The following is a 16100-nucleotide window of genomic DNA, read 5'->3' as shown; positions in this document are numbered from 1 at the left end:
GCCTGTGATCCTCCTGCCTCAACCTCTCAAGTAGCTGAGATTACAGGTGTGTGCCACTCCTGTTCCAGGCCCAACTGCATTTTTAAAAATAACAGTTACTGATTTTCTTATAATGACTAAAGTAATATATGATCTTTGCAGAGTATCTGAAAAACTAAATAGAAAGAAGAAAGTTAAAAGCATCCTTCATCTTATTACCCAAAGATAAATACTGCTTACATTTAATTGTATCATGAGCAGTTTTACATGTCATTCATTCATCTGAAACACCACTTCCAATAGCTACCCACTAACCCATCCATTATATGGCTATGTTATTATTTCATTCTTCTGTCAGTGGACATTGCTTTAAATTTCTTACATCTGTCATAGTCATACAACACAGTAATTAACATCTTTTTACGTAAATTGTACCTTGTCCTATTAAACACCCTTTTGCCATTTAACATGTTAGTGTTTTTCCTACCAAGCTAATAATCTCTTTTATATAAAGGATATTGACCACACATCTGTTAACCCCAAATACATTCAATTTGCCTTTTTAAATTCTGAACTTACTAAATTTTATATTAAATGTTACTATATTTCAAAGACAAAATGCATTAAACTTTTACTACCAATTGTATTGTATACTAATATATACCCCCACAACTAACATAAAAAATTAAAAATCAAGAGTGTCAATGAAAAGTATAAAGTGAGCCAAGCTATTTGATTTAATTGGTTAACAACCCATCTCATAATCTTATCTTTTGGGTAAAAGAACTTTTTGGTTCACGTCTAATTTCAGGAACAAATATTTCCCCTATTGAGACAATTAAAACTCAAAGAAACCTTTCAAAAAAGTACACAGGAAATAAGTATGTGAGCCTAGCATGGTGGCACATGCCTGTTATCCCATTACTTGGGAGACTGAGACAGAACTGCAGTTTCAAGGCCAGCTTTGCCAATTTAGCAAAACCTTCAGCAATGTAACCTGTGTCAAAATAAAAAATAAAAAGGGCTAGGGGTATAGCTCAGAGGTAGAATGCTCCTGGGCTCAATCCCCAATATAAATAAACAATGTGCCTGATTAATATAAAAGTTTAACAGTTATATCTCAGCCATTTCCATTTTCCTTTTATTACTGATGAAAGCCTTTTTTTTCTCTTATTGGTAAACTGTAATTATACATTGAAATGAGGCTTAGGGTGATAGGAATATCTATACACACATCTCATGGACCATGAAAAAAAAGTTTTGAAATAGAAATGTGAGGTTATGTAGCACTTCAGGATAAGCATAAAAATAGGTAATTACCTAAAATTAAAAATTATTATGCCGGGCATGGTGATGTATGCTTGTAATCCTCGTGCTTGGGAGACGGAGACAGGAGGATCACGCAGGTTCGAAGCCAGCCTTGCTGGCTTAAGAGACCCTGTTTCCAAATAAAAATATTAAAAAATAGGTCTGGGAGTGTAGCCCAGAGGTAGAAGGGTTTCCAGGAACCCCAGTACTACCCCCCCAAAAAAAGTGACCCTGAACTGTGAGCTCTCTAGCTTCCTGCCCCAAGATGCAATCTCTCCTTCCCAAACATGTTCCATTGTGATTTCATCCAGCAAGAGGTCTTTACCAGAGCCAAGCCAACAAACCAGTGCTGGCATCATGTGATTAGACCTCCTGAGCTATGAGCTAAATAAATCTCTCTTCTTTATAAAGTCATCCAACCTCAAGTATTTTGTTATAACAATTAAAAAGACTAATACACATTTAATGTAGAAGGAATGCATTTTTTCATATTTTCTTTTGTAATCTCTTCTCAGGCCACTAGTTAAGGACCATGATATGTCTAAAATTTTTCAAAAGATAAAACTTTTTTTTTTTTTTTTACTTTTTTTTTCATATTTATTTTTATTGGTGCACTGTATTCATACATCATAGTGGGATACATACTTTTGTAGACATACATGCACACAATGCCCAGTCAGCCCCCACCCGATCCCCACCCCGTTCTCTCCCTATCCCCCCCTCCTATGCTTGGCTTAGTAGTTGACATCTAGTATTATAGCAATTGATCCAAAATTAAAAATGATAATCTCACATAACAGTTTCATTTGTCTGATACCAAGCTTTTGATGACTTAAAGATAACATTTCAATATTTCTTTTTGCTTTCTTTCTTACCAGAGAATATTTTTTTCTTTTTTTTAGGTGAAACTATCATATATTTATTTTTCAGAAAAAAATCTATCCTGATATGGAATATGGACTCTAGATACCCAAAACAATCTCGAAGCAAAAACAAAGCTAGAAGATGTATATTTTCTGATTTCAAACCATATAAAGCTACAATAATTGAAACAGTGTAGTACTGTTCTAAAGGCAGATATATAGACCATTGGAGTTAAATACAAGCCTAGAGCTAACTTCTTCCCTATATTGTCAAGTTATTTTTGACAAGGTTTCCACGAAGATTTGGTGGTGGGAATAATAATCTTTTAACTAAGTATTGTTGAAAAATAATAATTACATGGAAAAGAATAAAATTGGACCCTTACCTAATCCACATACAAGTATTAACTCAAACTAGATAAAAGACCTAAATATAAATCTTAAGACTATAAACTTTTAGGAGAAAATCTGGGTCATAAAACCTCACAACATTGAAATTGGCAGTGATTTCTTGGATATGATTTCAATGGCACAGGCAACAGAAGAATATACAAACTCCCTAAAAAATAAAAGAAAATATTGTATATCCAAAGACAATGTAAACAGAGTTAAAAGTTACTAATAGAATGGGATAAAATATTTCCAAATGCTATATCTGAAGGTATATTAATATTCCAACTAGAAATCCTAAAAATTAACAACAATAAAGGCAAACAATACAATTTAGAGATAGGTAAAAGACTAACATAAATAATGAATCTCCACAGATAACCAATCTTAGTTGTCTGTTGGATGGAAACTCTTGTTTCTCTGGTTCTGGTGAGTGTTACCTATTTCTTCTTTGTAGTTAATCTCTTTGAGTATTTTCTCTAGCGCTGGTTTTGAAGACATAAATTCCTTCAGTTTCTGTTTGTCATGGAAGCTTCTTATTTCTCCATCTAGTTTGATAGAAAGTTTTGCTGGATAGGAAATTTTTGGCTGGAAGTTGTTTTCTTTCAGAGTTTGGAATATGTTACTCCAAGCCCTTCTGGCTCTCATGACTTGGTTTGGGAAGTCTGGAGTGATTCTAATTGGTTTGCCTCTGAATGTCACTTGGCCCTTTGTTTTTGTTGCCTTTAAGATTCTCTGCTTGGCTTCCACATTGGTCATTTTGACAATTATATGGCGTGGGGATCCTCTTCTCGGATCCTGTCTAAAGGGAGTTCTATAAGTTTCCTGGATCTGTGTATCAACCTCTTGCTCTATATTTGGAAAATTTTCTGCTATTACTTCCTTGAAGAGATTGTTGATCCCTTTGGTATCACTTTCTTTTCCCTCCTCTATTCCAATTATTCTTAGGTTAGCTCTCTTAAGATGGGCCCATATTTCTTCAATGTCAGATTCCTGCTGTTGGATATCTTTTTCTAGATTAGAAACTATGCCTTCATTTTTGGATTGCTCATCTTCTAAGAGCGAGATTCTGTTCTCCATGTGGTCTAATCGGTTGTTTGTGCTTTGAATTGAGGCCTTTACTTCATTAATTGCATCCTTTATCTCTTTTTGGCTCTCTCTGAGTTCTTTTCGAAGCACCTCTATTATTTCTACAGTTATTTTCCTGATTTGATCTTCTAGAAATCTCTGATTTTCTGTTTTATCAGGTTCTGATGTTGTGGGGTTGTGCACATTCATTACTTCAGTGTTATTCCTCTTTCCCATGATTTCGGAGGTTTGTGCCTTCTCTGGGTTCTTCCCTTGGGTCACTATGGCTTCACTTAAGGTGCTCTGGATCTCGAGTCTGTATTATCTCAGACCCTACTACTCCTTTACTGGGTTGTATCACAGAGTCTCCGACCCAGGGAGTTGATAGAGGCTGCTTTAAACTATGGGGGGTGCCAGGTTGCACGCTCTCTTATGGTGTGATATCTCTGCCACCACCACTCCCTCACTGGGTCAAGTCCCAGGAGGCACAATACTGGGATTTCTCCTCTGTGGCCCGCAATTTGACTCACTGTTCTTGAGTACGTAGATGTCGCTGTACTGGACTCGGTGAATTCACTGCTGCTGCCGCCGCCAGTGGCAATATGGCGCCTCTGCCACGCCCTCGGCCATGAGGCTGGCGTATTTTTTCTTCTCTGGTTTTGGTTTCCACTCTGAATCCCTGCAGCGTGTGCTGAGCTCAGCCACTGGGAGCTTTAAATGCTGTCTGCGCCGAAAGATCCCGCCTGGCTGTTCCGCATCGGCTCACCTCGGCTTGCTGTAGCCGTCCGCTGAGTTCGCCGCTGCCGCCGGCAGTATGGCGCTGCTTCCGCGTCCTCGGGCGCGTGTGTCTCCTCTGTGGCCCTGAGCTCTGTTCTCAATCCGCTTTCTCTCTGGAGCCTGGTGGTTTTTTTGTTTTTCTGGTGATGGTGTTTTCTGGCTATGAAAGGCGCTCTTTTTGTGGTAATGGAGATTGGTTGTTAGGGGGACTCTTAAGCCCCGCTCTTCTCGGTCGCCATCTTCCCGGAAGTCATCCAAAAGATAAAACTTAATGAAGAAAGCATAAATGTGTGACATCACCATTCAAAACCCAACAACATCCTACCACCACCAAAAAAAAAAAGGTATACGTAACAAAGAATAAACAATACAACTGTGAGGTACCAAACTGACCCACTCGTACTTGGTAGATATACCCCACATGCATAGAATCCATTTACTAAACAGAGAGGTAATTCATTCCTATTCTCCCACAAGCTAAAATACAAAGCACAAATCAGGATGCTCAAAATCAACAAAATGAGGTTCTTAAATTAGGTACAAGAGGCATACAATTATAAAAACTAGCAAAATACCCATCCAACTCTAATTATACTAAGTTAAACTCTAAATATATGTGACATGCAACTTAATCACATATTTTTATCCAATGACCCACTTCAAAGTCATAAGAAAAAGAATTTGAAAGTGAGTTACAAGTAGATGGCTACATGAACTCTGAAGTATTTCCTCCTCTGTAAAATAAATGCAGCAGAACAAAAAAGCATATGTCAAATTACAATATCTAGACGATCACACAAATTTGAAGACTTAAACATAATCTGGAAGGATAAAGGTAAGTTTCTTTGCAAAAGTGATCAGGAAATGCTAAGTATCATTTTTAAAAGGAGAGAACAGTTCCAGTGTTATACCACTACCCTCATTCTTTTAACTCCTAAATGCTAGTGCTCTGTCTTTGACCACTTTCCCCTAATGTCAGTCTTCTATCTTTGATTACACAGTCTGGGCACTTGAATCCACACATGAACCTTCAACCACAAAAAATGAATTCCAAATCTCTGTCTCCAGCCACCATTTGTCTCCTGAGTTATCAGACAAATGCTTATCTTAGACTATCTCTACTGTCCCACTAGAATTTTTAACACAAAATGCACCAAGCAGAATTTATAATCCTACCTGCTCCTTCTATATATCTATTCTGGTCACTAGTACCATATTCTAAAATTTACTGGTTATATATTCTATTTTCCTCCCTATCACTAATTCTATGTTAGCACCAAGTCTCATTAAGTCTTTTTAAGTCTACCTTAAAAAGGATAACTCTTAAAGCTATACTCTATATTCTCAATCTCTTGGTTCGTGTGTGTGTGTGTGTGTGTGTGTGTGTGTGTGTGTGTTGTTTTATATTACCAATCTCCAAAAAGTTCCCTCTTCTTCAGTCTTTTCTCAATCATTCCTCTAGAATGCTGCTAAAGTGATCTTTCTAGAATTGTTTCAGAATTGTTTCCACCACTGCTTAAAATCTTGCAATGATTCAAAATAAAAATCTAATTTTTAAGAAATCTTATTCTTGCCACCTCATGGCTTTATCTCTTCCTAATCTTCCATTTAAGACACTGAATTCAAACACATCAATGTAATTCTTTTTTTTTTTTTTTCTGTACCAAGGATTGAACCCAGGGGCATTTTACATCAGAGCTACACCCCCTCCCCAGCTCTTTTTAAAAATTGTTTATTTTAAAACAGGGTCTCACTACACTGCAGAGGGCCTAAGTAGCTGAGGCTGCCCACAACGTATGAACTCCTGTCTCAGCCTTCCAAGCACTAGGATTACAAGTGTGCGTCACCACGCCTGGCTTGGCAAGCTGTTTCTTATGCCAGTGCTTTTGCATATGCTATTCCTCTTTGTAGACAGTCCTTTTCCTAACAGGGTAGCTTTGACTTGGCTGGAGACTCAGCTCAGTCATTCACTGTGGCTTTCAACTTCCTCTCTTCCTCCTTGCTTCAATAGCATTGAATGGCTTCTCCTTCATACTAAACCATAATCATCTATTCTATTCTACTAAACTTTGAACACTGTGAAAGTAAAATATATTTACCATTCACTTTTATGTTCCACAATGCCTACACCACCTTGCCTGGCAACAGTCAGTGATCAACGCTATTTGTAGAATATTTAAGCTGTTTTATTTCCCCAGAAACATAATTTCAACTTATAAACATCCCCCAACATACACAGAGCAAGACAAATATTTAGGAAAAACACCAGAAACCAGGCAAGAATACAACTGATGTAAATAAAAATGGCACAGAGAAAGGAAATTAAACACTTGGCTCTCTTCAGAGAGCACATGGTTTTGTTTTGTTTTGTTGTACTGGGTATTGAACCCAGGGGCATTCTTTCTCTGAGCTACACCCCACTCCTTTTTATTTTGAAACAGGCTCTCCCTAAACTGAGGCGTGCTGGCCTTGAATCTACGATCCTCTAGTGTGCACCACTGCACCTGGCATGAAAGCATGCTATTTTCTGCTCTCACATTCCTTCATCAACATGTTTTACTTGCTATTTAATCTTTAATCATTATTCCGTTTTCTTAGAAACTAAGTGGTAGGCACAGAGAAAAAAAAAAAAGAAAAGCATTATGTAAATCCTGCCCCCTAGAATATTTTTTCTTTATTCAAAAAACAAAAGTAAAAATACTAAATCAACAGTGGGGAGACGGAGCAAGTCTTTCCTACAGAAGCATCCCAACTAATAAATTCAGAAGAGATGAAAAAAAGAGAAAAATCACCACTGGAACACACTGGCAAAATTCATCAACAAATGCTAAAATTAGTTGGCAAAGTTTAAGGAGAAAACAGGATGTCTGCATAGCCTCACTTTCTGCCCCAAATATGTATTGATTTCAAAAGGAAAAATATTAGCTGGGTGTGGTGACACATGCTTGTAATCCCAGCATTTGGGAGGCTGAGACAGGAGGATTGTGGTTTGCAGCCAGCCTCAGCTACTTAGTAAGGCCCTCTGCAACTCAGTGAGACCCTGTTTCAAAATAAAGAATAAAAAATAGGGCAGAGGGGGTAGCTCGGAGGTCAAATGCCCCTGGGTTCCATCCTCAATTCTGAAAAAAAAGGAAAAATACTGTCTTGCTATAACCAAATACCTGATACTGGATAATGTGTAAAGAGAAGATATTTACTTAGCTCATAGTTTTGGAAGTCCAAAGGCATGGCACTTGTATCTGCCTGGCACAGGTGAACATCTTATGACATCACAATATGACAGATGGCATCATGGTGGGAAAGTATATGAGAGGGAGAGATCACATGGATAGACAGGAAGAGAGACTCAGGAACCAGGCTCACTTTTTTTTTTATACTGGGGGTTGAACACAGGGACATTCTACCTCTAAGCCTGCAATCCTGTTTAAGCTTCCTAAGCACTGGGATTACAGGCATGTACCCCTGTGAGCCCAGCTTAGGCTCACTCCTTTTACAACAACCTGCTCTCACAGAAACTAGAGTCCTGAAAGAACTACATTAATCTCCCCCCCAAGGATGATGCTCCCAGTGAGTTAATTACATCCCACTAGGCCCCACCTCTTCAAGATTCCACCACGTCTCAACATCACCACACTGGGACCAAGTTTCCCATGAACCTCTAGTAGACACATTCAAACTTTATCCAAACCACAGAACTAAGGTAACAGTGGAGATACCTTTCAGACACTTTAACCAAGTGATGACAGTTATTATCAACACAGGTACCCGCTGACCTGTGTTTAGGACACTTCACATGTATTGAATTCTCAACAATGCCTAATATCAATCCAATTATGAGTAAACATCAAACAAACCCAAATTGAGAGACATTCCACAAAGTAACAGGCGAGTACATTTCAAAAGTGTCAAGGTTGTGAATGATAACACTGAGCAACTGTCACAAACTTTGTCCTTAATCTTAAGGACTAAATGTAATGTGGGATTCATACAAGATCCTGGAACAGAGTAAAGATATCTATTTATGAAAGTCATGGCAAAGTGTGAATAAATCATGTAGTTAAATGTATTAAAGCAATGTTAATTTCTTATTTTGATGAATTACACTATGTTATCACAAGGAGAAGCAAGATATATACTGTCTTTATGACTCTTCTGTAAGTCTAAACGTATTTCAAAAGAGTTAAATACAAATAAAAAGCTAACTTCCTGTTACCAAGCCTTGTAGGTTGATCAACAATTTATGCAGATCTTTTCTTATACCCTGTGTCAGCCTATTAGCAATAAAGTTCCTCCTCTTTCCTACATTTTCCTTAAAAACTTCCAAGTTCCTATACTTCTCAAAGTACCTTTATTTCTTTTTAGCACAAAGCTAGACTCTCCTTCCCATCTGTCCACACACTGACCTAACCTAAAAGAAGTCAATTAACAAATGCCTTATTATAGCTTCATTTCAATTAACAGTAGGCAAAAGCTTTTAAATACATTTATATACACTAATTTTGAAACATATTGTAAATACTATTATTTTACAAATAAGTAAACAACCTAGAAAAATTAAGTGAACATGAACATTTACCAAATGTCCAAGCCTAAATTTTAATCCAGTTCTTCTGGCTCCAAAACTAAATTACCTTATTAAAACAAAGTGGTGAGCCAGGTGTGGCCGTGTCTGCTTGTAATCCCAGTACTTGGGTTGCTGAGACAGGAGGATCACAGGTTCAAGGCCAGGCTCAGCTACTTAGTGAGGCCCTCTGTAACCTCACCAGTGAAACCTTATTTCAAAATACAAGAATAAGCCCCGCGTGGGGTGCACAGGAGGACTGCACTGGTTCAGAGCCAGCCTTTCTGGCTTAAGAGACCCTGTTTCCAAATTTTAAAAAATATATTAAAAAATAGGTCTGGGAGTGTAGCCCGGTAGTAGAAAAGTTTCCAGGAACCCCAGCATCACCAAAATACAAAAATAAAATAGGGCTGGGGATATAACTCAGAAATAGAATGCCCCTGGAATCCATACCCAGTACCACCAAAAAAAAAAAAAAAAAGTAGTCTACACTTAAACTTCCTTGGCTTCAGAAGAGCAAATTACATCTCCTACACCATGACTTTTATGAAAGTTCTAAATTTCACCACTGTTCTAAATGTCTTGTGTGTGTGTGGTACTGGGGATGGAACCCAGGGACATTCTCACTCTGAGCTACACCCCCAGCTCTATATTTTTTTAGCCTTTTTTTTTTTTTTTTTTTGAAACAGGGTCTCGCTGAGTTGTGAAAGGCCTCTCTAAGTAGCTGAGGCTGTCTGGAACCTCTATCCTCTGCTCTGGTCTCCGCCTCCTGAATGCTGGGATTACAAGCATGCACCACCAGGCCCTTATATTCTTTATTTTGGAACAGTGTCTCACTGAGTTGTAAAGGGCCTATGTAGACTGGCGGAGAACTGTGATTCTCCTGTCTCAGCCTCCCAAATGCTGGGGTTACAAGTGTGCGCCACGACGCCCAGCTAAAAGTCCTTCTTTAAAATGTCAATATGATCAAGATTTCTGGAAATCAATGGAAAAAGTTCTGTGTTGACCCTAACATAACTTTCATGATTTTAAGCAGGCCAGTCATCTCTTTAGCCATCAACTTTGTAGGCTGAAGAATCATTTACCCCTATTCTCATCAATGCAGCTTCATGTTTTCAAGTACCTTAGACATACTCCAATCTCCAACTCCATTTATTTCCTAATTACAAACCAAAATAGGAAATCCTACAGGTCCCTGCCTATCTTTTCTCCTTTGCTCAAAAAATGTCAATCGACTAACTACTAACCCATGTGTCTACTTAAGACTGATTGCCATTTAGCAGCGTGAGATAAAGTGACACGACTCCAGACCTTAGAGAAACCTACTTTCACCTGGTGGCTTAACTTTTTTCCTGCACCGCCTGTAATCCTCAACAGTGTTTTTATGTTACCTGATTTCGGTATCAGTCAAGGACGAAAATTACTAAGGCTGACATTTAAAAGTAATAAATCCCTGAAACGAGCCTCTAAGTCTGGAAACTAAGTTATGAAAGAAGCATTAACTTACTAATAGGCGTTTCCTACGTGGAGAGGGCAAGAGCCGGCAAGCTCTTTTAGTACTAGACTTTGACTCAACTCTGTGACCTCCCACCCTCTCCTCTGCAAAAGCTCAAAAAACTGAATCGAATTGGAAACACTGTGGTAACAACCTGCTCCAGCGAAGAAGGGGCGGGAGAAAATGGGGGGGCTCATGATCTAACTTTGTAAAGTGCTGTCTGATCAACTTCATGCTGTTTAATTCAAACAAACAGGCAGCTGCTCTGTTTGGTCCTGCATGGGTTTGTGGGACCAGCTGGGATAAGCGGTCTCTGAAAGGGACAAACCGGGGCACCACTCAGAAACCCCAAAGATCTGGGGCAAAGAAAAGGGGGCGCCACTTGCCTCCCATTCGTGCAAGAAACGCCGGGCCTCCTCAGAACCAACGGTCTTATGTCTCCTAAATTCGTCCTTCACGTACTGATCACCCAGGGCTTTGAGATCCGGGGGCAGAGCCCGGTGCAGCTGCAAGATGCGCCTATATAAAGCCCGGACACGGGAAACATGCCTCCCAGGCATTGCGCCGCGCGTGGACCACCGGCTGCGCCTGCGCACAAGGTGGGCGTGGCCCCGCCCACCGGGAAGTGGCCAGTGGGTGAACCGGAAAACGGGTGGCGAAGGGCGCGCGACCTTTTTCCGGTTTAGTACGGTTTAGAATTAAGTCCTCCCGGAAACCCGAGCTTTACTGCGGAGAGAAAACGGGCCGGTCCTTTTCTGGTAGAGGCGTGGCCTTCACCGAGCTGGGGCTGCCCTTGACTGTGATTTCTCCTGGACTGTGTCGGGTTCTGTCCTCTCTCAGTACCACTTCACCATCTTTTCTTTCAGTTTCATCCGTTCTTATTAAAAACCTGAGAAAGACTTCGTTAAAGTTGGGCCCCTCCAAAAAGCCTTCCATGGTTAACCAAAGCCACCGAGATACCTTAAACTATTCCTGCACTGTGCTGCGAAGTATCAGTGATTAATCTCTCCCTCTGCAAGTCCAGCAGCCCTCCTCCTTTGCAGAGTTCTGTGCTCCCAGTTTGTGAGTACAGTGATGAACCAGAGGTCTTTGTCCTCTCTCAGTACCATTCAAAGGCTTGGGCTTTTACATGCAACCAACTCAAATGAGCCCTGAGCCTGCCGCCTTTGTTAGCCCATGTGTGTGGTGGAAGAATCCTGGGGAGGTGTTTAAATGCATTGTTTCCAGGGCCATGTTCCTGGAGATTATGACTAAACAGTCTGGCATGAAAACAAGGAATCTTGATGTTCACATAGAGTTCTACATTTTGCAAAGATGGTACTTAAAGAGTAACTGATGTCCAAAGCTGGTCCTTGACCTCCTTCTTTCCCATCTCACCTTTGTCTTTCAGCAAATCCTGATGGCTCAGCCAAGAAAATATGTACACAAATCAACTGTGGACCCTACCACAATCATCTCTCTTGTCTTATTGGGTTTTATAATAGCTTCTCTATCTGTGTTTTAGCTTCCAGCCATGACCAACTTCCAGTTAGTATCCACCTAAGATGTAATTACATCATGTTACTCCTCTGCTCAACAAAACTCTCCAGGGACTTTTTTTTTTTTTTTTTTTTTTTTTTTTTTTTTTTTTTTTTGTGGTGATGGTGGTACTGGGGTTCCTGGAAACCCTTCTACCTCCGGGCTACACTCCCAGACCTATTTTTATATTTTTATTTGGAAACAGGGTCTTTTAAGCCAGCAAGGCTGGCTTCAAACCTGCAGGATCCTCCTGTCTCCGCCTACCAAGAGCGGGGATTACAAGCGTGTGCCACCACGTCCGGCTTTAGGGATTTTTTTATCAGAGTAAAACCTTAAGTCTCCATCACAATTCAAGTTCTAGGTTTTCTCCTCTCTTATCGTCTTAGTTGGCCATTCCAGCCACTTTGGCCTTCTATTTCTTAATTTATCTTTGAAAAGACCAGCCACATTCCCAGCTGAGGACCTGCATAGGCGCTTGCCATTCCCTCTTCCTGGAATGTTCTGTCACACATACATTCTTGGCTAACATCTGTATTTCACTCAACTCATTATTTCGGGACTTTCCTACTGAAACCCTACTTGAAAGTTCTACCTCACCAAACCCAAAACTCCCTATGCACCTTCTCTGCTTTTTTTTTTTTTCCTCTTTAGCGCACATATATAATATTTTACCTGTCTACTTATTGTCACTCTCACTAAAATGCAAATACCTCAGGAGAAAGAATTTTGTGGGTTTTCCCTACCAGTGACCTGCTCTAGACCTATAATAAGGATGCAATAGATATTTGTTGGATTAAGTGAAGTACATGAATGGTGTCAAGTGCCTCAAACTTGCTGGTGGGCAAAAAAAAAAAAAAAAAAAAAAGAGTGTGAGAATTTGTGTGTGATTTCTCAGATTTCTGTCTGTGCAAAGAGTTTTTGAAACTCAAAAAGGACATATACACCACAAATAGTCATTTTAGTATCCTATTCGGGGCCTGCCAAAGTGCCTTACAAATAGTAAGAACTCCAATATTATTACCTTGAATGGAGATTTTTCCTTCTACTTAAATTAAAGGAAAATATTTGTTTAAAAGAACACAGAACATTTTTTAATGGATTTAATTTGGTATTGTGACAAACCACATTGATGGCAAGGATTGAAGGGCAGCATGGTTGTTTTATTTCAGGAAATGTTTGCTAACCATATTTCATCTGTTAATATCCCTGAAAATTTAAATTTAATTTCTTGTTCCAGTTTACTTTTTTCTGGTTTCCTTTTGGGGTTAAAGTACGTGTATAATAAATATTTTCTTCAGAGCCAAAGCTCCTATTAAAATGTGGAAAAAAACATTCTGCCAATTAATTAATAGAAAATAAATAAAACAATTCAACTTAAAGTAAATAGAAAAGGCCCACAAAGCATTAAAAATCAATGCTTAGAAATGAAGATGATGGACCAGATAGAATCCAAGAAATAGTGGTGTGGATAGGCTTGAGAAGAAGAATCAGGCAATAAGTGAGAATAATGACAGAATCTTTTGTTTTCTTACAATGGGCTGGACAATTAGCTAAGTTTTGAGAACAAAACTTGCTTTCCTTGGCCTTCCAGTTTAGTTTTCCTCTAGTACTAAAATTAACCACAAACTAAAAAAAAAAAAATTGAGCTGAATTCCTGGCAATTACTCTACATTGGTAAGCATCAGGATGCCTGCCTTCCTTCCCTTCCTTCCTTCCTTCCTTCCTTCCTTCCTTCCTTCCTTCCTTCCTTCCTTCTTTCCTTCCTTCCTTCCTTTTTCTTTCTTCCTCCATGTTATTTATTTTTCTTGTCTGTTATCTAGCAAGTCATTTAACCACTCTGTGCCTTGATTTTCTCACATGTCAAAGGAGCTAGATTTGTTCATTTTCATTCCCTTCCAATTTTATTCATATGACTCCTCCCAGATTCCCTCCAATTTTTTGTAAAGCAAATGAAGACACATTTCCACTCTAAAATGATTACTTTTAAAAGATTTCTGTTTAAGAAAAAGGAGGTAAATACCCAAAACTGTATGTGGTGGAGCTGGGCACAGTGGTACACACCTATAATCCCAGTACTTTAGAGGTTGAAAGAGGAGGATCACAGGTTTGAAACCAGCCTTAGCAACTTAGTGAAACTCTCAGCAACTTGGAAAAGTCCTATTTCAAAACTAAAAGAGAATGCCCCTGGGATCAATCCCTAGTACAAAAAAAACCTGCATGTGTAATGTATACCCTAAGCCTTTTAGATGCACAAAATATAATAATATAATAATCACATATACCCATAGGAAAGATAACAGAGTAATTGCACCACTTTGGTGCCTGTGTGGACCACCTCCCACACAAAGAGAGTTGGAAGAAGCAACTAGATAAGGTTTTTAAACAAGCAGAGAATGTTCAGATCAATAAAGATAAAGAGAAATGGTGAACAAAAAAGGATGAACTGAAAGGAGAAAGGGAATGAGCTATTGCTTGAAGTTATGCCCTAGTTTTTACATTAAGAGGTGAAAATAAGTCTTACTTGCAAATAAAGTTGAAGCATTTTCTTCCGCAACGAAAATGAGAAAAGATCATGGGGTGTGAGAGGGTGGAGGTGAAAGGTTTAGTAACTTCTTTTTATCAGTAGATAAGGAAACAACACATCCACAGATTTGGATTTAAAAACACAAGTGTCTCAGTTATAAATTTATGGTCACCAAAATTTCAAACAGGCATGGTAGTGCAGGCTTATAATCCCAGCAGCTGGGAGACAGAAGGATTGCAGGTTTGCGGCCAGCCTCGTCTCCTTTGTTAGGTCCTCTGCAACTTAGTAAGACCCTGTTTCAAAATAAAGAATTAAAAAATATGGCTGGGGATGTGGCTTGGCAGTAGAATTCCCCTGGGCTCAATCCTCAGTACCAAAAAAAAAAAAAAATTCAAAGTCATTGAGAATAATGAATTTAGAACAAAGTACATTTCTGACCCAAATAACCTTTACATTGCCTAGAGGCCTAGAGAGATGACAGTTTGATTTACTCATGGTAACTACCAATGATTGCTCCAATCAGTTCAACACTGGAAATGGTCCTCACTTCTCACCTTAAAATTTAGATACATTACTGCATTGAGGTGACAAATGTAAAAAGAAATGATTTCTTTCTTTCTTTCTTTCTTTCTTTCTTTCTTTCTCTCTTTATTTATTTATTTATCTTTAGTGTTAGGGATTGGACCCAGGGGTATTCTACCTCTGAGCTACATTCCCAGCCCTTTTAATTTTTTTTTTAAACAGTGTTTCACTAATTTGTGAAGGGTTTCACTGAGTTGCTGAAGCTGGCCTGGAGCCTGCAATCTGCCTGTCTCAGCCTCCCGAGTACTGAAATTACATGGATGTGCCACTAGAAATGGCTAGCAGGAATTATTTAAACATTTTTACTTGGTACCTAAAATTTCTAATTATTGAAATATAATGGTAAGAAGACAGATAAAATTTCAAGTTTTAAGGTTACAGTTCAAGAAATGCAGAAAGCAAATAAATTCCAAGAAAGTTTATTCTCTAAAAGCCAATTAGATGATACTCTTTAATATTTTTCTGAACATCTGAAACATATTATGCAAAAAGTATTAAAGAGGACTCAATGTATTTGAGCGAAAGATCAAACTGTAAATGATATTTTGGAGCCGGGAATGGAGACGCATTCTTGTAATCCCATCATTCAGGAGGCTGAGACAGGAAGATTGGGGTTTGCAGACAGCCTCAGCTACTTAGTGAGGTTTTTGCAACTCAATGAAACCCTGTTTCAAAATAAATAATAAAAAAATAGGGCTGGAGGTATAGCTTGGCAGTAGAATGCCCCTGGGTTCCATCCCCAGTACCACAAAAGTAAAATAATATAAGTGATATTTTGAAATATTTTCACTTGTTGGTTAATGAGTATGAAAAATCAACAAAAAGAAACTTGGTAAATTTTTGTTTAATAAGACAAAAATATATTAACACCTGAAAAATGAAAAATGGCCATTGCTCTAGAAGCTGAAATATATTTGACAAGTATAACATCTATTCCTGCTCTTAAAATAATAAAAATAGAATAGAAGCCAATGGATTCTGCAGCACTAAGCCAGCATCTTAGTTAATGGGAAAATATCTAACAAAGTAGGCAAG

The sequence above is a fragment of the Muscardinus avellanarius genome (genome assembly GCF_963383645.1).
Source record: "Muscardinus avellanarius genome assembly, chromosome: 9".
Taxonomy (NCBI): Eukaryota; Metazoa; Chordata; class Mammalia; order Rodentia; family Gliridae; genus Muscardinus; species Muscardinus avellanarius.
The sequence above is the reverse complement of the archived record's forward strand: the minus strand, read 5'-3'. Positions refer to the sequence as shown.